Here is a 23,772-nt window from a genome sequence, read left to right on the forward strand (position 1 = left end):
GGGGTTCGAACCGTCGACTGACATTTAAAAGAGAGGTTAAAGTGACAGACGTTCATTGTGTAAATATATTCATAGACAATTAATATAATTGCGATTTTTATGTACCTGTAATAAAGAATAATTTCATTTCGGGGTTCGAACCGTCGACTGACATTTAAAAGAGAGGTTAAACCGTCCACTGACATTCAAAAGAGAGGTTAAAGTGACAGACGTTCATTGTGTAAATATAATCATAGACAATTAATATATTTACGCTTTTTATATACATATATCAGATAATAATTTCATTTCGGGGTTCGAACCGTCGACTGACATTTAAAAGAGAGGTTAAACTGTCGACTGACATTTAAAAGAGTGGTTGAAGTGACAAACGTTCATTGTGTAAATATAATCATAGACAATTAATTTAATTACGATTTTTATATACCTATAATAAAGAATAAATTCATTTCGGGGTTCGAACCGTCGACTGACATTTAAAAGAGAGGTTAAAGTGACAGACGTTCATTGTGTAAATATATTGATAGACAATTAATATAATTGCGATTTTTATGTACCTATAATAAAGAATAATTTCATTTCGGGGTTCGAACCGTCGACTGACATTTAAAAGAGAGGTCAAAGTGACAGACGTTTATTGTGTAAATATAATCATAGACAATTAATATAATTGCGATTTGTATGTACTTGTAATTAAGAATTTTTTAATTTCGGGGTTCGAACCGTCGACTGACATTTAAAAGAGAGGTTAAACCGTCGACTGACATTTAAAAGAGAGGTTAAAGTGACAGACGTTCATTGTGTAAATATAATCATAGACAATTAATATAATTGCGATTTTTATGTACCTATATTAGAGAATAATTTCATTTCGGGGTTCCAACCGTCGACTGACATTTAAAAGAGAGGTTAAAGTGACAGACGTTTATTGTGTAAATATAATCATAGACAATTAATATAATTGCAATTTTTATGTACCTATAATTAAGAATAATATAATTTCGGGGTTCGAACCGTCGACTGACATTTAAAAGAGAGGTTAAACCGTCGACTGACATTTAAAAGAGAGGTTAAAGTGACAGACGTTTATTGTGTAAATATAATCATAGACAATTAATATAATTACGCTTTTTATATACCTATAATAGAGAATAATTTCATTTCGGGGTTCGAACCGTCGACTGACATTTAAAAGAGAGGTTAAAATGACAAACGTTCATAGTGTAAATATAATCATAGACAATTAATATAATTGCGATTTTTATATACCTATAATAAAGAATAATTTCATTTCGGGGTTCGAACCGTCGATTGACATTTAAAAGAGAGGTTAAACCGTCGACTGACATTTAAAAGAGAGGTGAAAGTGACAGACGTTTATGGTGTAAATATAATCACAGACAATTAATATAATTACGCTTTTTATATACCTATAATAGAGAATAATTTCATTTCGGGGTTCGAACCGTCGACTGACATTTAAAAGAGAGGTTAAAGTGACAGACGTTCATTGTGTAAATATAATCATAGACAATTAATATAATTGCGATTTTTATGTACCTATAATAAAGAATAATTTCATTTCGGGGTTCGAACCGTCGACTGACATTTAAAAGAGAGGTTAAACCGTCGACTGACATTTAAAAGAGAGGTTAAAGTGACAGACGTTCATTGTGTAAATATAATCATAGACAATTAATATAATTGCGATTTGTATGTACTTGTAATCAAGAATTTTTTAATTTCGGGGTTCGAACCGTCGACTGACATTTAAAAGAGAGGTTAAACCTTCGACTGACATTTAAAAGAGAGTTTAAAGTGACAGACGTTTATAGTGTAAATATCATCATAGACAATTAATATAATTGCGATTTTTATGTACCTATAATAAAGAATAATTTCATTTCGGGGTTCGAACCGTCGACTGACATTTTAAAGAGAGGTTAAACCGTCGACTGACATTTAAAAAAGTGGTTAAAGTGACAGACGTTTATTGTGTAAATATAATCATAGACAATTAATATAATTGCGATTTTTATGTACCTATAATAAAAAATAATTTCATTTCGTGGTTCGAACCGTCGACTGACATTTAAAAGAGAGGTTAAAGTGACAGACGTTCATTGTGTAAATATAATCATAGACATTTAATATAATTGCGATTTTTATGTACCTATAATAAAGAATAATTTCATTTCGGGGTTCGAACCGTCGACTGACATTTAAAAGAGAGGTTAAACCGTCGACTGACATTCAAAAGAGAGGCTAAAGTGACAGACGTTCATTGTGTAAATATAATCATAGACAATTAATATAATTACGCTTTTTATATACATATATCAGATAATAATTTCATTTCGGGGTTCGAACCGTCGACTGACATTTAAAAGAGAGGTTAAACCGTCGACTGACATTTAAAAGAGAGTTTGAAGTGACAAACGTTCATTTTGTAAATATAATCATAGACAATTAATATAATTGCGACTTTTATATACCTATAATAAAGAATAAATTCATTTCGGGGTTCGAACCGTCGACTGACATTTAAAAGAGAGGTTAAAGTGACAGACGTTCATAGTGTAAATATATTCATAGACAATTAATATAATTGCGATTTTTATGTACCTGTAATAAAGAATAATTTCATATCGGGGTTCGAACCGTCGACTGACATTTAAAAGAGAGGTTAAACCGTCCACTGACATTCAAAAGAGAGGTTAAAGTGACAGACGTTCATTGTGTAAATATAATCATAGACAATTAATATATTTACGCTTTTTATATACATATATCAGATAATAATTTCATTTCGGGGTTCGAACCGTCGACTGACATTTAAAAGAGAGGTTAAACCGTCGACTGACATTTAAAAGAGAGGTTGAAGTGACAAACGTTCATTGTGTAAATATAATCATAGACAATTAATATAATTGCGATTTTTATATACCTATAATAAAGAATAAATTCATTTCGGGGTTCGAACCGTCGACTGACATTTAAAAGAGAGGTTAAAGTGACAGACGTTCATTGAGTAAATATATTGATAGACAATTAATATAATTGCGATTTTTATGTACCTATAACAAAGAATAATTTCATTTCGGGGTTCGAACCGTCGACTGACATTTAAAAGATAGGTTAAAGTGACAGACGCTCATTGTGTAAATATAATCATAGACAATTAATATAATTGCGATTTGTATGTACTTGTAATTAAGAATTTTTTAATTTCGGGGTTCGAACCGTCGACTGACATTTAAAAGAGAGGTTAAAGTGACAGACGCTCATTGTGTAAATATAATCATAGACAATTAATATAATTGCGATTTGTATGTACTTGTAATTAAGAATTTTTTAATTTCGGGGTTCGAACCGTCGACTGACATTTAAAAGAGAGGTTAAACCGTCGACTGACATTTAAAAGAGAGGTTAAAGTGACAGACGTTCATTGTGTAAATATAAGCATAGACAATTAATATAATTGCGATTTGTATGTACTTGTAATTAAGAATTTTTTAATTTCGGGGTTCGAACCGTCGACTGACTTAAAAGAGAGGTTAAACCGTAGACTGACATTTAAAAGACAGGTTGAAGTGACAGACGTTCATTGTGTAAATATAAGCATAGACAGTTAATATAATTGCGATTTGTATGTACTTGTAATTAAGAATTTTTTAATTTCGGGGTTCGAACCGTCGACTGACTTAAAAGAGAGGTTAAACCGTCGACTGACATTTAAAAGAGAGGTTAAAGTGACAGACGTTTATTGTGTAAATATAATCATAGACAATTAATATAATTGCGATTTTTATGTACCAATAATAAAGAATAATTTCATTTCGGGGTTCGAACCGTCGACTGACATTTAAAAGAGAGGTTAAACCGTCGACTGACATTCAAAAGAGAGGTTAAAGTGACAGACGTTCATTGTGTAAATATAATCATAGACAATTAATATAATTGCGATTTTTATGTACCTATAATAAAGAATAATTTCATTTCGGGGTTCGAACCGTCGACTGACATTTAAAAGAGAGGTTAAACCGTCGACTGACATTCAAAAGAGAGGTTAAAGTGACAGACGTTCATTGTGTAAATATAATCATAGACAATTAATATAATTACCCTTTTTATATACATATATCAGATAATAATTTCATTTCGGGGTTCGAACCGTAGACTGACATTTAAAAGAGAGGTTAAACCGTCGACTGACATTGAAAAGAGAGGTTAAAGTGACAGACTCTTATTGTGTAAATATAATCATAGAGAATTTATATAATTACGCTTTTTATATACCTATAATAGGGAATAATTTCATTTCGGGGTTCGAACCGTCGACTGACATTTAAAAGAGAGGGTTCGAACTGTCGACTAACATTTAAAAGAGAGGTTAAATCGTTGACTGACATTTAAAAGAGAGGTTAAAGTGACAGACGTTTATTGTGTAAATATATTCATAGACAATTAATATAATTGCGCTTTTTATATACCTATAATAAAGAATAATATCATTTCAGGGTTCGAACTGTCGACTGATATTTAAAAGAGAGGTTAAACCGTCGACTGACATTTAAAAGAGAGGTTAAAGGTACAGACGTTCATTGTGTAAATATATATTTATAGACATTTAATATAATTGCGCTTTTTATATACCTATAATAAAGAATAATTTAATTTCGGGGTTCGAACCGTCGACTGATATTTAAAAGAGAGGTTAAAGTGACAGACGTTCATTGTGTAAATATAATCATTGACAAATTAATATAATTGCGCTTTTTATGCCACTCTAGTGTCGGCTTCGTAAACTACGCCGTCAATTGCATACATATAACCGTCAGACGTCTTTTATTATGGCAGTGCTTTTGAATCCCGTTGTACTTTCATGCGTGCAATAACGACCTAAGCAGGGACCGCTAATGTTTACCATTGCCCGTTTTCACTACCAAGAGACACAACAAAACTGTTTTTTAATACTGAACACGATTTGCGATATAGTAGACTGTGGTTTCGTGTAAAGATGTTGTAATATAGTTATGAAAAATTCATAGATCGCATTTATTTATCCGTAATGAGCCATTACTTACTGTTAAGAAAATTTGGTTGGTGAGCAGCTCGCATTTTAGTGAATCGTTAAATATTTTAATGTTCAGTAGTCCATGTTTCTTTTGTACTGATTTACTGAAGGTTGGTGAAACCGGCCTTGAGATTAATTTAAATTTAAATAATACAGATGCAAATATATATATCAGTAATGAAAAGTAAAGTAGGCCTACTTATAACAGAAAAAGACAACTCACTATTACGGTAACAAAAATGGAAGAAAGAAAAAACACATTCCTTTCCCTGAAGGTTCCAAATCATACTGTAACTATTTTCAGAATTTCTTATAATATAGGCCTACGTATTACAATTTATTGTTGTATTAATACAATTGTGATTGAGTCGTACCTGAAAAGACCAAGATGCGTTACAAGATATATTAAAGACAAAACAGTATTATAGGACTATTTTTATGCACTATTTGTGTAATTCCCTGTGCATCCAGAAGTGCAAAACATTAAAGATGATACAACTTATTTTGGAATCGGGTATTGCTTTGAAATTTGAAAGAAGTCAAGAGTTACATCCCATAGCAACATTAACATAGCCTCAAATCACCTTCAGGAAGCCTTAACCCATTATATCCCAGTGTCCTATTTAGAGGACAGTAGCTTATTTATATTTTTTAGCAATCACAGTATCCTAATTATGTTAATTGTGTGTGCCATGTTACAAACTGAACTGTTTTGATGTAAAAAATAATATTTTGGACTTGGTTTCTATTACAATTTTATTTTATTTTATATTTTTTCTTCACCCTACACAACTGTACTTCATATCATAGCCTATCACTGCCAATATCATCCGAGATTTTGGTAATGTAATTATTGTTTTGTGAATATATATAGCAGATAGCTTGGTGTTTCAATGTGATATATAATCGTTATCATCAACAATGCTAGCTGACTTTGACAACAATGCAAATATTGGTGTCCTCTAAATAGGACGCTGGGATGAAGTGTAATACAATATAACAATCCTCTGTGCATGACGGCATTCCGTTTGTTACGAACATATGACTACCCAGTATTTAGTGATATCAGATAATTTTTTTTTAAATTGAGTTATTTTACGACGCTGTATCAACATCAAGGTTATTTAGCGTCTGAATGAAATGAAGGTGATAATGCCGGTGAAATGAGTCCGGGGTCCAGCACCGAAAGTTACTCAGCATTTGCTCGTATTGGATTGAGGGAAAACCCCGGAAAAAACTCAACCAGGTAACTTGCCCCGACCGGGATTCGAATCCGGGCCACCTAGTTTCGCGGCCAGACGCGCTGACCGTTACTCCACAGGTGTGGACGTATCAGATGAAATGATTGTGAAGTACTATTGGCATCACAGTCTGAAACAGTTCATTCGTGGGAAGCCAATCAGATTTGGGTACAATTATGGGCTCTTCGTGGAACCAGTGAGTACTGCTTCAATTTCGACCTATATTATGAAAAGGATGCTGTGGAAAATGGAAAAGATGATTTGTTGTTGAATCGAGAGTGATTCTGAATATGCTCGACTGTGTTGAACACTCAAATAGTTATACTGTGCTCTTTGATAACTATTTCACAAATCACGATATTCATATTCATCTTCAACGTTAGGATACAGAGCAACAGGAACTGTAAGAGAGAGCCTTACTCAAGAATGTCCACTACGGAACAGTAAGGAATTGAAGAAGCAAGATCGAGGTACATTTTACTATCAGTATGACGGAAATAGGTCTCGTGACGTGATCTAAGGCATCCTGCCTAAGACTCGCGTTACGGAATGCGCGCTGGTTCCTCACGGGGGAAGAAATTTTCTCATGAAATTTCGGCCAGTGTATGGGACCGGTGCCCACCCAGCATCGTAATGCACTTGGAGAGCTACGATAGGTAGCGAAAATCCGGTATCGCAAACCAGCTATAACGGCTGGGGGGATCATCGTGCTAAACATACGATACCTCCATTCTGGTTGGATGATCGTCCACCTCTGCTTCGGCATGTGGACGTGAGGCCAGCAGGCAGCTGGTCGGTCTTGGCCCTTCATGGGCTGTAGCGCCATGGAGTTTTTTGGATGACCGAAATAGAGAAGTACTTTTCGTCCGGTGAAATGACAAGTTATGTCACTATTTCCACAAATTATCACACCATAAATCTCGGCGTACTGAAGAATACAATTCCCACATGGAGGTGCTGATCATCATGATTGGCTAGTGGGAAAACACGTAATTGGCGTCCCAAGAAAGAAGTATTACTGGCCCATATTTACAACATTGATAGACATGGCATTGGTGAATGCATGGCTCCTATATAGACGTGCACATGGGGCAAATGCACTGGACCTTCTAAATTTCAGATGTGCAGTGACAATGTCCTATCTCAAATTTGACACAAGCAGGAAGCAACTAGGGCGACCATCTGCATCACCACCTAAGAGTTGTCCTGATGTCAGGAGGGATGGAGTTGGACACATCATTGTCCGAAGGAAGGAAGAGAGAAGATGCACACGAACTGGCTGTGGAGGAAAGCCGAAGTCATACTGTGTGAAATGTAACGTCACACTGTGCATGCAATGTTTTGCATCATTTCATAAAATATGACTATCAGCCAAATTTAGTAATGGTTTTTTGCTATTTCATGAGATAGGACTGTATCAGGCAAATTTGGTTCTTATGATTACAGTAGATCCCAGCGCCCTATTTAGAGGACAGCTATTTTCTCTGAAACCAGGCATCTCAAAATATTTTGTGTGATAGGTATGTGTTCTGCTGGGCTTTCTTATATGTTTCCAATAAATAAAACATCAAAATGTAGAAAAAAATAATTTGGGACTTAATGGGAAACATCATATGTCCTTGGCTTGAAAATTGGCGCATCGTACTGAACTACAATAAATGCGAAGCAATGATATTTACTTTGTGTCGTCCTGCTAATCCTCCATGCATAAATCTTTCAACCAACGTGATACCGTGGAGACCAAAGGATGAAGCTGTAAAATATCTTGGAGTGCACTTAGATTGCCGTCTATCATGGAAACATCACATCAACAACAAACTTAAATTGGCCTACTCAAGACTCGCTAAATTATATCCGCTCCTCAACAAGAAATCATCTCTAAAGCTACAAAATTGCATGCTACTTTACACATCTCTATTACGACCTCTACTGCTTTATGCCTGTCCTGTCTGGGGAGGAGCTGCAATAAGTGAAATTAAACACATCCAGTCATTTCAAAATAAAGTCCTACGAATTTCACTCAATTCTCCTTGGTTTGTCCGTAACAGCCAACTGCACAGAGAAACTGGTATTGACACAATCAAACAGTTTATTCATTCAGAAGCTAAGAAGTTCTATAACAACCTAGAAAATGTTCCAGGCGCATCCACTACTCTCTCGGAAGGAAGTCCACATTTCCCACCAGAATCAAGAGCCGACTTCCAATGGACCTCATATTATAATCAAAATTTATCACCACACCAACCTATGTAGGCCCTAAATAATTATTTATTAACAATTATTTTTGTTCATTGAGGAGCCCAATCTAGGCTGCCCTCAATTCAGTGTCATGTATTGTATTTATATTTTTAGAAATGATCTGTATAGCACTAAATGCGCTGATCGATCAATAAATTGTTAAAAAAAAGAGTTACATAATGTTTTCGAGAGATGACGTGAGGTATATCCTTCAAGATAGTCTATAACAACTCCGAACCGATTGCAATAGGCCTAATTATTATTTATTTAAGGCAAACGTAAGATGCTTATATCCTATTGCATTATTATTATTATTATTATTATTATTATTATTATTATTATTATCATCATCATCATCATCATCATCATGTCCAACATATTTGTAACCATTCCATTAGAATGGTCGGATTTATAAGGTCTATAACTTATTCCTTTTCTACTCCACCACTCTTTTAACTCTACACTATACCGTACATTAATAAGATATAAACACAGTCTAGTATATACAGTCGCGAAGCTCAATACGTAGTAAATATGCAAACATTAGATAGTTGCTCACCACTAGGATCGCTAATATCGCCTCATTACAGGCAATGCAAAATAGTACCGTCACAGTCTATTGTTTCTAGCACCCTCAAAACTCAAGCTTCGTGACTGTATATAGTAGACTCACAGTCTAGTATATACAGTCGCGAAGCTCAATACGTAGTAAATATGCAAACATTAGATAGTTGCTCACCACTAGGATCGCTAATATCGCCTCATTACAGCAAAATAAATTAATAGACTTGTCACTATATAATATTGGCGAGTATTTTAACTCTATATAGCTGTATACCTTTTAAGGAGCATTGTCTATGCGATATTATAAAATGTGATTATTTCCTTACGAGTAAGTTATGAACATATTGCTTACTTGTAAATCTTTTTCTGGTATTTAATTTTTTTTTCTTAACATGACATTTTCTTATGCTGCATTTTACAGTCTTTGGAATGAAATAAATATTATTATTATTATTATTATTATTATTATTATTATTATTGTTATTATTATTATTATTATTAATGCAAAATAGTACCGTTACAGTCTAAACTCAAGCTTCTTGACTGTACCTATATAGTAGACTGTGATATAAACTGTTGCCTGGAATTCTATTACTTCCACTGATTCAGTAAAATTGGTAATCATTCAAAGAAAATTTATGTCCCTGTGTGCTTTTCGGTTTTTACCAAATTCATCTGTTTTCAATTATGAGCGTACTTGTAAATATTTTAACTTTTCTAGCCTTTATGCTAGACGTCTTGAACTTGACTACGTCTTATTCTTTTGTAAGGCCTTAAAGGATGATATTGATTGTGAATCCTTCATAAGCAATATCCACCGTCGTGTCCCGTCGAATGATTTAAGATTTGAAAACATTTTTTATACCTGTAAGTCGAAATATTTCTCTCCAGATGTCAGATGCATGAAAGCTGCCTTTTTACATCGTATTAATTCGGATCCGTTTAATGTATAGCTTACTGTTTGGTTGTTTTTATATTAAGTACACCCATCAAAATCACATTCATTTTAATTTCATTCGTTTGTATTGTTTTTGAGCTATTCTGTATCATTGCAGAATTGCAGTTATCTGTTCATTTTGTCATTGTTGTTTATTTTTAATTGTCTCTAATTTTAATACTTTATTATTTTTATGCACTATTCCTGTAATTCCTTGTCCTTTGTAAATCGTGTGCTAACTTTTACCTTGTGCTGAACTGTTATTGGCCCCTGGCTGGTGTAGAGCACAATAAATATAAATAAATAAGTAAATAAATAAATAAATAAATAAACAAATAAATGAATAAACAAACAAATAAATAAACAAATAAATAAAAAACAAATAAACAAACAAATAAAGAAACAAATAAACAAGTAAATAAGTAAGTAAATAAGTAAATAAATGAGTAAATAAATAAATAAGTAACTAAGTAAGTAAGTAAATAAATAAATAAGTAAGTAAATAAATAAAGAAATATCATATTAATATAATAATGAATAATTAATTATATTATTAATGATATTAATATAATATTATTATTATTATTATTATTATTATTATTATTATTATTATTATTATTATTATTATTATTAGGCCAGAAGGAAATGCCTTTGGGGAGACCGAGACGTAGATGGGAAGATAATATTTATTAAAATGGTTTTCAGCGAGGTGGGATATGATGGTAGAAACTGGATTAATCTTGATCAGGATAGGGACCGATGGCGGGCTTATGTGAGTGTGGCAATGAACCTCCGGGTTCCTTAAAAATCTTAAGTAAATAAGTATTTTTATCATTATCATTATTATTATAGTTATTATTATTATTATTATTATTATTATTGTTGTTGTTGTTGTTGTTGTTACGGTGTTATTATTATCATTATTATTATTATTATTATTATTATTATTATTACTACTACTACTACTATTATTGTTAGGCCGGAAGGAAATACGTTTGGGGAGACCGAGACGTAGATGGGAATATAATATGTATCAAAATGGTTTTCAGCGAGGTGGGATATGATGGTAGAGACTGGATTAATCTTGCTCAGGATAGGGACCGATGGCGGGTTTATGTGAGGGCGGCAATGAACCTCCGGGTTCTTTAAAATTCATAATTAAGTAAGTATTTTTATCATTATTATTATTATTATTATTATTATTATTATTATTATTATTATTATTCGTTGTCCAGCTGTTATGAAGAGTAGACGTGTTTTTGCTTCGCTGTGCTGATAGCCTTGTTTCAGTTTAGCAATCATCTGTGCTTGTGTTGTGCTACGTGCTAAAGTGTATTTTATAATGCCTGCAAGTGAAGGGTACAGGGAAAAAAACCAGGTAAGTCACTTTTTTTTGTCGAGATGGAGTCTGAAGTGCCATTAGATTCTCTATAGAAAAGACTATCTTTTAGAGGTATGAAACAGGAAAAGAAACAAATTAGTTAAACACATAGGCAGAGTTAAAGGGGGGAGCAATGGGCGGACTGCCCCCAAACTTGTCTCAACCGTTTTTTAGTAACGTTGGAAAATACTGAATTCATATTATCTTTTATGCTCGACCATGCCGAAATGTAGTAATTATACATCTGGTAGTAGCCCTTTAATGGACCTCATTAAAGTACATCTATTCATTAAAGTTCAGGTGTTCCACCAATCAGAAAATACCATTGTAGCAATATGAAAGCGCAAGTATCGATTATTCTCCGATATGCAATCGAAAGGCAACAATAAATCAATAAATCACTTATATTTGAATTAAAGTCAGTTCTGTTACTATAATAATTAGCGTTAATTGTAAATAATATTCAAATAAATTCAATTTGTCATCTCGTTTTTCAATGTCTAATTCATTTCAAGGTTATACCAAGATTAATGTTTATTTTATTCTCTAGATTATATCAAGGTCAATGTCGACATTTGTTTCTCGGAAAAAAACCAATACTTTCGCGTCTACGCACATCTCACAATTTACGAGGTATTGCCCAAGGTCAGTTCCGCTCCTCAGTCAGATAATAATAACACGAATACTTATGAATAATTTCAAGTTAGAAATATGGTCGCGCATAAAAAGTCGTATGAAACTTGCCTATCATGGTAATTAAGACGCTCGTATGAAAATTATGAAACTCGCTTGCGCTCGTTTCATAAACACACTCGCGTCTTAATTACTACCATTATAGTCTCGTTGCATAATGTACTAATTTGCTTTTTTATGATTATGTTCTGTGCTTAAATTGACGAATTAATGTCTTCAGATCATGTGTCTGGACTATAATATTATTTTAAATTTCTGAATGTATAACAATTTCTATACCTCATTAGAGGACTGGAAGCACTGTAATGTTTCTTTTGTAACAGCCTGTACTCATGTGATCGAAGTCTGCAGGTGTTCAGGCCGCCACTTGGAGAAATATGAATAACATACTGCACAACAAAGCAGAAAAGAGAAAAGTGATCCCGGTATAATATGTAGACTGAAAGACGAGATTAAATAAAATAATTAGAGTTTAAATTTCATATATCTTCAGGAAAGCTTAATATAAAAAAGTTTCTTTTAGCACTGTTATGTAGTTACATGTTTCTATACGAGAGAGAAAAAGAGAGGGATTATTTTAAATTAATGCCCTATTATAATTTGTAGTAGATCTACAATTCAAACTCTATACAATTCGGTCCGAAACATCGCGGATATGCATGTAACACTGTAAGGCAGCGGTGGCGAAAATGTAATCGTGCGCCGAGCCACTGTGTAACCTGCAACGTGCATAGCACCTATGGAGGGAGGCGGACACCCGAAGGGATGTGAAGCAACTGTCTGACTTATTAACGGATTTTAATTTTCCTTACGTCAAGCACTTAAATATAATTTTATACAGTACAAGGCTACAAAATAATGTTTAGTACGTGTAACGAACAAAGAAATGAACAATATCACACCCTAAAATTAACTGTCTTCAGAATGTCTCTGCGACAGAGTTTCAAAATCAGGAATGATGTCACTTACTGCCAGTCGTAGTTGATCACGAAGGTATTTGTCTGTCAGTCGTGATCTAAATTTGGTTTTTACTATTTTAATTGTTGAAAATAATTTTTCACAAACGTAAGTTGTAGCGAACATGGCTTCAACAGAGCAAGCGAAAGAACGAAGCTTCGGATATTTATTTTTTGGCAAAGATTTGAAAGTTCGAATTTGTCAAGTCCTTACATCTAGCTTTCATTTGACATCACATAGTAAATCAGTGAGTTCAAATTGAAGAGCTAACCGCATTATTCGTACATCTGCTGAAAAAGGGTCGACGTACAGAGATGATGATGATGATGATGATGATGATGATGATGATGATGATGATGATGATGATGATAACACTTAACCTTTTAATTTTTCATCAGTAACACGTAGTATAATGTCGTTTTATGTTATACAACCGTTTTCCTCGCAATACTTGTGAACAAATCATACATTTAATATTCTCATCATATTGACAGCAAAAAAATGCGTCCTCCCATCCTACTTGGAACTTTCGTACATTGTTTCGAGAGAGACATATGCCACTCGCTGGTCAGAGACAAATACAAATGGAACGGAGTTTGACTTCAGTGAGTGAGAGGGTGGGGGTGGCGGAGGTTAGTAGCAAGCGTAGCAGTGGCGGCTCCTGCGTATTTCTTAAGGGGAGGAAAGAAGATAACAGGACGAAATGACACCTTCTTGAATGAAACATGCTACAAATTAGCCAACATGCACACATGTAAGACCAGGTAGTGTTGGGGTTGGCCTTCCCTTCTGTATAGCAATAATCTGTTCTTGTAAACTTAGTTTCCTAAATTCCATAAAATATAATGTTTTCACTTCCATCCATTGTTGAATAATTGCAAAAATTAACAATTACAAGGAAATTCACTTCGCAGCATTTTTCGTGCACACTATAGCATTACACGTGCTGGAAGAGACTATAGCAACAAACACGTAATCGGAACCACTGAAATGGGAATGAGAAATAATATGAGGAAAGCGAGAACACTGCACCTACCACGTGGTCTGTGTTGCCACATGTACATTTTACAAGTTCAGTATCACATGCTTTTGAAGAATATCAGTTTTTGTAAAGTCATAGTACCGTTATTGTTCAAAGTTGCCGGTGCCCAATTTTTTATGTTAAAAATAATGTGGTTTGGAGTACCTACTTACTTTCAATTTCAAATATATTTGTATAAAACCGACAACTTGGCTTTTGCCCTGCCTAGTAATTACATCATGAACGGAAGTGAATTTTAGGGGCCAAAAAGATCTGTGATACTAACGTAAGACTACTTCCTCTTTGTTTTATATAAACCCGACTTTAACTTTCAAATATCCTTGAAAGTTTCAAACCATAAATAGTAGCCTATATAAAGTGCAATGAATAAAATTTTTTATTTATAATTAAAAAAAAAAGTTTATATGGCGTCTTTCATAGCGTTGCGTTAAAGCTGTTTTATTGTGCCTCCTCCTAGTTGTGTTATAGTCTGGTTGAATGTAAGATCGTTAGATGGCAGCGGTAGCGAGCTTGCTGCACGACCAGTCGGTTTCTATTTCCCGCCCATGCGCTGATTCAGAGGAGGATTTCCTCCCTTACTGTTCATTCGCATGCTTTAAAACTCTGCTTCTTTCTCTGGCCGCTAGTGCGCTGTTGTCTATGTGTGTTAACTGCAGTAAAGGAGGAATGGATTGGCTTTCCTCCACACAAACAATCTCGCATCTTTCTCACAGTTTTCTAGCAGCATATAAGCGCGCATCGTTTAAAACTCGATCAACCGAGGTTTTCTTATAGCTGTGAACTTAAAAATTATCGAATCTTCCTCGAATTTCAAGGCACATATTTTATTTGGTATTTACTTTCAAAAGAAGAAAAATGTGAGGAGGACGTTCCTCCCTTCCCTCCCCCGAGGAACCGCCACTGAAGCACAGCTATCACGAGCCACAATGTCTCGCGAGTCACGTTCTCGCCACGGCCGCTGTAAGGAAATGCCCCCCGAAAATATATTTAATACGTGATCTTTTCTTTACTTTAGTAGGTTATTTTACGACGCTTTATCAACATCTAAGGTTATTTAGCGCCTGAATGAGATGAAGGTGATAATGCCCGTGAAATGAGTCCGGGGTCCAACTCCTAAAGTTACCTAGCATTTGCTCATATTGGGTTGAGGGAGAATCCCGGAAAAACCTCAACCAGGTAATTTACCTCAACCAGGAATCGAACCCGGGCCACCTGGTTTCGCGGCCAGACGCGCTAACCGTTACTCCACAGGTGTGGACTTTAATACGTGATCATATTCCGATATACTGTACTGTACAACGGCCAAGCTATAATGGTGGGGGGAGGAGGTAAATGGTGTCCCCTATAACCCCGCTATATGGGGATTCCATGGTTTGCTTTGCTCCGCTCCCCCCAAAGGAAACGGTTCTCTCTCCACCTATGGTTAAACATGATCGAGCAAAGTGCAAGAACGCTGTATAGCATGATTAAAATAGTTTTGCTAGGTAAGTGTGCTGCCTGCCTCGTCCACACTTTTCAAGTAACCTGATTCGACGAACTTGAAAAGTGTGAACTATTCTTGGAATGTAGGCTTTCACGGCCGGCGTTGATAGGATGCGTATTTTCCGGGCTAGAGGGCCGTGGTCTGTCGGTGTTACAACCAAACGTTTCGTCCACTACTCCGGTGGACATCTTCAGTGGCGTGGTACACGTGTGCGGAGAGATCTGCCGTGTGTATCAGGAACTGGCATTGAGACGAATGAATGAATGAATGAATGAATGAATGAATGAATGAATGAATGAATGAATGAATGAATGAATGAGTGGGGGGGAAGTGGGAGGAGAAACTTTAAAGGTACGTGAAAACACGTCCTTGCAAGGGGGGAGTTGGGGCTGTGAAAAACTGAATGTGTGAGCTCCAAGGCTCTTGGCCACTTGTCTCACTTCGGGTTTCGCCGCCCCAGTCAAGGAGCGCTAGAAATTTCCAGTGGGTAAGCCGAAAATGGACGTAACTGATTAGCTACAACATACGGGGGGGGGGGAGGGGCAGAAGTACAGCGACCTGATCCGGAGGAGAGACGCGATGGTACCAACTAGGAGGAGGAGTGATAGAAGTCTAGGCACGAAACGGTAATAGTCGTTTGGCTGTTTGCATTGAGACTGTGTGTGTGTGTGTGTGTATGTGTGTCGGTATCCCTATTCAGGGGTACCACCTGCTTTAGGGACTTAATGCCCTCTTCAGGTTGGGGTGTCTTTTTTTTTGTAGGTGTTTGAAGTTCCAGCAAGGACGAAGTTAAGCAATGGCCGTTCTGTAGGACATTCGCAGCCCTGGCGCATCCTTAGGTCTTTGCGTTTTGCGGTATTAGGTTTAATTTTTATAGGAATGTGATTGTAGGTGTGAAGGTGAATGGTTTTTGTTTGTTTTTTTTATAGTTTAACAGCAGTGAGACACAACGGAGGGATTTCCCTCCTACGGCGGGCGATTTGCGTATTGAATGAGTAATGAATCAACAGTTGTGGGAGGATTAGTATTAGGAAGGTTGAGGAATGTTTGTTGGATAAATGGTTTCTGTAGTGCTTTGTGAACATAGTTGCAATTTTTTCTTCTAATATAATCGGTGATTGGTTCGATTTTGGTGACATTGTAGACAGTATGGTTTGAGGTATTGAGGGGAAGGTTAAATGCTTTGCGTAGTAATCTTCTTTCGGTGGAACAGAGGGCTGACATGAGGGAAGGGGGAATTTTTGTGTAAAGTTGGGAGGTGTAGAGGATTGTTGGTCTGATTATAGATTTATATATTATAATAGTGGTGTTGGGTCGGCAACCTGGGTTATTTGGGTCTCTCTGAATGAATGAGTGGGGGGAAGTGGGAGGAGAAACTTTAAAGGTACGTGAAAACACGTCCTTTTTGCAAGGGGGGGAGTTGGGGCTGTGAAAAACTGAATATGTGAGCTCCAAGCCTCTTGGCCACTTGTCTCACTTCGGGTTTCGCCGCCACAGTGAAGGAGCGCTAGAAATTTCTAGTGGGTAAGCCGAAAATGGACGTAACTGATTAGCTACTTTGGGTCTCTCGAAAATCGAAAAATCGAAAAATCGAAGGAGAATTGGGAGGAAAATTTAAAAGGTACGCAAAACGCGTCCTTGCAAGGGGTTGGGGGCTGTACAAAACTAAACATGTGAGCTCCAAGCCTGTTGGCCACTAGTCTCACTCCGGGTTACGCTGCTCCCCTGAAGGAGCTCTAGAAAATTTTGAAGGGGAAGCCGAAATTGGACGTAACCTCTTAGGTACCACATACGCGAGGGGGGCTGAGACTGATCAATTGATCACGGAACGGGGCGAGGAGGAGTTGGCTGGTGCCGTTAGGATGGCAAGACGCCGTCATCTGTTGTTCGATGACAAAGCAGGTGAAGGCCGTCGGAAGAAGCGCCGTGAAATCTAAGCTGCAATTTGAGAGGTCCCTGTCCTTTCAATTTGCGACTTATTGAGTGACCTCGTATGTTTAATATACTATTAATATTATCTGAACTAGGGCATACATAATTTATAAGAAAGGTGGAATATATATGGGGAAGGGCATATAGGTCCGTGGCCCATTTCTTATAGGGCTCATCCCGACATTTGTCTTACGCCTGAGGAAAACCACGGAATACCTTAGGCAGGATGAGTTGTCTCATATAAGAGACTAGCCAATTTGGCTATTATGTTGGAGGTCATGAGCCTTGTTGATTTGTCTCAATTTCGAGACCAGCCATTTGGCTATATGATGGCTCAATTGCGAAGAGGGGGGAGAGATGTGATTGTTAATTAGGGGGATTCATGGGGATATGAGTGCAGGTCCGTGGCCCATTTCTTTTAGGGCTCATCCCGACATTTGTCTTAGCGCCTTAGGAAAACCACGGAAAAACCTTAGGCAGGATGATTGGGTCTCTGCCCGCAGGTCGATATTTAAGGTGTTGTTGCTTGTCGTTGCCGCCGCGGTCCGCACTAGTGTCTTCGGTGTTCTGATTGTTTGTGGTAGTGTCTAATTGTCGGAGAAAGGATTTGATGTGTGTGCTTCTGAGGGCCGGATACCAAGCTTTGTTGACCTTGAGTCCTTCCTCCTTACGGTTAAAGTTGTTTATGAATCTCAATAGCTTCCCGATGTAACCTGGCGTAGAAGTGTGGCGTACTGCTTAGGGTGTCGGTGTCCTGGAACCTGATGTTGTGATCCCCATCGTTATAAACATGCTCGGCTACGGCTGACTTGTCCACGTGACCTAGACGGCAGTTCCTCCTATGCTCGGTGATTCTGGTCATGAAGCTACGCTCTGTTGTACCTATGTACACTGACCCACAGGAACACGGGATTCTGTACACTCCAGTTGATGAAAGCAATTACGAGTCTGCCTAGTAGGAGTGAAGATTGTCTCCACGTTGTGTCGTTGTAGTATCTTGCTGATCCGGTCCGTAACTTGTCTGTAGTATGGAAGAAAAAAAAAAACTATGTTTCAAGTTGACTTGAAGTCAAGTAACAGCTGTTTTAAGACCGTTAAATTTACAGATGATACCTGTAACCGAAATGTTTATGGTAATTTTCGATTTTCCAAAAATTATTGGTGTCAACATGTATAATTAATCCTGCTGAAACCAAAAATCACTTTTTTGAATTTTTGTTTGTATGCCTGTCTGGATGTTTGTTACCTTTTCACGCGATAATGGCTGAACCGATTTATATGAAAATTGGAATATAAATTAAGTTCGTTGTAACTTAGATTTTAAGCTATATGGCATTCAAAATACTTTATTTAAAAGGCGGGTTATAAGTGGGCCTGAATTAAATAAATCGAAATATCTCCCTTATTATTAATTTTAATGAAACATGTTACATAACAAAAGTTTCTTTGAAAATAATTTCCGATAAGTTTTATCCTATGCAAAATTTTGATAGGACTGATATTTAAGGATATACAAGACTTTTAAAATAACAATACAATACATTTTCATCGCCACCTCAGATTATAGCGTTGTTGTTCCTGCAGTAACTCGTATGTGCAAAATACAAAATTTTTGAGTAGGAAGATGAAACACATTTATTCATTCCATGTCAATGGTACATAGGAGATCGTGAATTCTTACATTAATTTTCGAAAGAAAGAAATATAATTACATATCAATGTATATGCTGTATCACTATTTAAGTTATTTGAAGGGTTCAGAACCATGGTGGGTCAAGCGCCATTTACTGAAGACGTAGAAAACAAGGGTTAAAGTTAAGTTATCACCATAATTCAATGGAAACATATAGCAAGTAATATAAAGTATACACATTAAAACTAAATATGTCAATCTTCATTAAACTATGGTTGCATGTAATAACAATTAAGAAACATGTTAAAGGAATTGTCATTGCACCAAATGAGTGGTCTCTGGACCAAAATGACCGCATTGTAATTATTTAAGTACAATTTAAATTAAGTAACATATTAAACGATTTATCTTCTATCAAACACGAATGTTCCCTGGATGAAACGTCCTATTTTAATTATGTAATTACTTTATATTTATTTCTAACAGGTACAGCGGAGCGCACGGGTACGGCTAGCACGAGTATATATATATATTTCCCGTAGGCCTCCCTGGTTAACATGTTTCAGCCTGTTATGGGCCATCTTCAGAACTGGTTGGTGCTGAAACATGTTAACCAAGCACGGTAAAATTTAACACGAGAAAGGCATAATATACAACATATTCCGTGTGATATAGGCCTAGTGTTAAAAGTTATGTAATCAAGATGTATGATGTAGAATAGGAAACTATAGGCACCGTGCAAGCTCCTCTGGTGGCGACTGTTGTTACTAACTGCGGGACAACAGCGATAGAGTTATGCTTGAAGCGTATGAATATACTTAACATCTCAGGTTAAATGATTAGAAATATGGATGATCCTAAAAAGCGGAAAGGTAATGCAAGTTGCTGTGTTCTTGAGTGTAGTAATGCTTTTAGGAACACACCAACCGATATTGTTTTTATTCATTCCCAAAACAGAAAACTGACGCTAATTGTGGATCCATATAGTACGCAGACGAAAGTAAATAAGGCTACACTGCTTGTAACCATAGTATTATTATATACTAGGCCTGATATAAAAAATAGAATGCATATAGTATTATGCTTATAAATAACCATTAAGTTAACAACGACAGGAATTTATCATTTAAATTTCAAAAAGTACATAATTACTAAGTTCTTTACACATATATTATGTGTAATATTAGCAACAATAAATAATAATATACTTATTTTTAAATATAGGTATTCATATCGATATTTAATTCTTGATTTCAAGTGCTGATGGTTCACCTTGGAAACCAACACCCGCAGCAAGAATTTGCGGTATTCATTTTATTGGGAACGAGATCAGAACACCCCCAAAACTAGCACACCGTTCCCAGTATTTTTATAAAAGATTACAAGAAAAAGACTGCCTCATCTCAACTAGCTCTGGAAAGGTACGAAGGAGATTCATAAAGAAGAAGAAAAGATGAAAATTTAAGTTTTATGGAAGGCGAATGCTCAAAAATGAAGTAGCCATACAGGCAGAAGTAAATGAAACCATTCTTAGTGATTTTGTTTTTTTATTTCACAATTGAATTGTGTGGATTGCCTACTCAAGTGTCTATTCCATTACATGCCGAACTGAAGACACAAATGTTATGACAAGCGTTCAGGAACAGATTATATGTTTAATGAAATGCAAGGTTTCCGAAATTATTCTACAATAAAATATGAGACAGAACTAACAGACTTAATGGGAGTGACATTTGTGGTTTGGAATATATTGTTAAAATTGCTGCCAATTGAAACACAATCATACCCGTAGAAGCATAAGAAATATTTCCAATTCTATCATTTAACTCAAAAATAGCTATCATAGATAGTCGAAACGCCCCAAGATGTAGACCATATATATTATTTTTGCCATTTTTATTAGTGAATTTCAAAGCTTTCGAAAAATTCTGTCCAAGAGTAAGATTAGTAAAGAAAATCGTCTACTCATATTTTCCAATTAAAATGAAAACTGGATTGTCGTATTCTGCTATGAGGGTGATGTTCGGAGTTAATCGTACAATTATAATTATAATGTATTTTTACCGCCACTTTAATGCTGTTGACATCCACAATGGTTACTGTAATTTTTGGTTTTGGCCTAGCAGAGAAAGTATTCAGGAAACTATGTCTGCAACATTGAAAAATATAGAGTGACAATTAATTGTTCAGAAGTGGAACAGCCACCCAATGTGGATCATATGGTGGCCTTCAAATCTAAATGCTACCGTGGCAGATCGAGTGACACATTCATAACAACTGATTGCGGATTATTAGAAGGTGGTGGTGAAGTCAGGTTTTCCCGTAATAATAACAAACCTCTCCGATAAAGGGATCATTGTTGTTACTCCACCGTATCTGCACGATGGTAAATTAACAGCTGAAGAAGTCGAAACTACTTACAGCGTTGCCAGTGTTCGAATTCATGTTGAAAGGTGCATTCAGCGAATTAAAATATACAGTATAACATTTTACACGAACTATCAATTGAACTGCTTCCGCATGTTGATCTTGTTGTTTATTCACCTGTCTAAAGAGAAGTCTGAACCTCATAAGTGATACCAACAAGGCACCACTTATGAGACAACTAGACCAGAATATCATGGGGTAGAGTGGCCAGTTCCTTTTCCCTTCCATTGCATATATTGCCGACTAGCTACAAATTACTCTAGTCAGACTTCATATGCATACAAACAATATTGTTCTTCCTCTGACACATCGTCAAGTGAGATGTACAGCCTGATAACAGATGTACATATCAGCCAGAACCTCAATCAGAGGTAGTATGTTGATTATATTGTTCATTTTGTGTTGTGTTTTAGAGAATTTGCAGTCGCCCATTCAGGAAGTGTAATTAAGACTACTTTTAGAATTAAATCACATTAAAATACGTAATTTATAGAGACATTATACACACAAATATTACACACGTCATGACATCAAATATAAGTATATCAATGTTTTCGTAATATGACTGTTCACCGTCATTCAATGGTCTGAAATCTGATTTAAATGCCAAACAACTTCACTGATATTTCAGGAACTTTGTAGTTACATTTTTACACTCCTCTAGCAGTACTGAACTTTCCACTGAGTCTCTAAAATAATTAAAGACTGGAGATTGCTGGGTTTGCAGTGAAAGACCTGCCCTTTGGTAGAACACTATGAATCAATGAACCCATTCTTACTAATATTACAACTTTTTATCGACAGAAAGCCGCATGTAATTTCTATATCACACATGACTAGTGAATGACTGCGAGCCTGTAGTTAATTAGGAATTGAGACACTGCGCGGCGCCCCAGTACGATTTCGAGACCCATGCACGGTGCCTATAGTACTGTAAGTGTAATAATGACCAAATATTTGAGTTTCTGAAGTTGTATAAAAATCACGAAGGTCTTTGGATTATAGAAACTGCAAAGTTTCTTAACAGAAATGCAAAGGAAGCTGCCAAGGAAGGAAGAGTTCATTGAAGAATTGAACAGCAGAGATTTTAACGTGGACACAGATGAGAAAATATGAAAGACAATTAAAAACCATTATACTGCAGATAGAGAAGAAGTGAGGAAGATAAAAGGGATTAAGGGTCGAATTCATAGTCGTCACTTATAAAATGAGGAAACACTTAAGTAATGAGCATTTCCTTAGCACTTATTTCAGATCGTATTGCAGAGACGCTACTCATTCATATGCCCTGAGCATCACAGTCTAATATATCTATTAGACTGTGTGAGCATTCCCTTGACATCGAAAGAAATATGGCAACATGGCTAGACGTGAGCGCTTTCCTACATTCAATTGTTTTCCAGCGCCTTCAAATTATTAAGTCGGCATTATTGTCATACACAAATACACAAGTAAAATATATTATAGAGCTAAAAATTATACAAAATGTCCAGAAAGCATTTTACAGAAAAGAAAGAAGTGAGCTAAGATAACTAGTTATGAAATATGTAGATATCATCGAAAGTAAAAAAAAAAAAAAAATGATAAGAATTGTTCTCTCCAAAAGAAGAAATTGACATGGAACAAATTTGCAGTTGAGTTTAATGCAAACTCCGGAAATATTCCTGTAAGTAAATCATTTTAATTTATTTTTCAGTTATTTTTATGCTAAACAAAGTGGAAATGATATAATTACGCAAATTTTAACAGCTTATTCCGTGGGTAGAATACAAACAAAAATGCAAGTAACACTTTGTTGGGACGTGAATACTTTTCGAAAAAAAATGTTACTTAAATCTACCTGAAATGCTGCTGTATCATAAAATCTCAAAGCAACCAGTACTTTCAGCAGTGGCGAAATCGGTAAGCCTCATGGTTGTATTGTGAATTGAAATGAGAGACACCAGAATATTCACAACAGTGTTCTTGTCGAAACGGTATCTCCTCTTATATTGTTGATCATTATACATCTCTAAAGGGTTTTCCATATCTCTATATATCTTTTGCTTGCCGAAACTAATTTTCATTTTAATTACAGAACACAATAAATTAAATTAAATCATAATCATCATCTATTGTATACCGAATCACCTGATTACAATGCATATGAGGAAACACTTGAGTAAGC

The 23,772-nt window shown here is 35.8% G+C and overlaps 1 protein-coding gene across 1 annotated transcript in view; it reads right to left on the bottom strand.

Moving 5' to 3' along the window:
• The window catches only part of LOC138692035 (zinc finger and BTB domain-containing protein 49-like), a 61,598-nt gene that overhangs the window by 36,082 nt on the left and 1,744 nt on the right, over positions 1-23,772 (bottom strand). The gene's annotated exons all lie outside the window — the stretch shown is intronic.

The sequence above is a fragment of the Periplaneta americana genome, chromosome 16 (genome assembly GCF_040183065.1).
Source record: "Periplaneta americana isolate PAMFEO1 chromosome 16, P.americana_PAMFEO1_priV1, whole genome shotgun sequence".
NCBI classification, from domain to species: Eukaryota; Metazoa; Arthropoda; class Insecta; order Blattodea; family Blattidae; genus Periplaneta; species Periplaneta americana.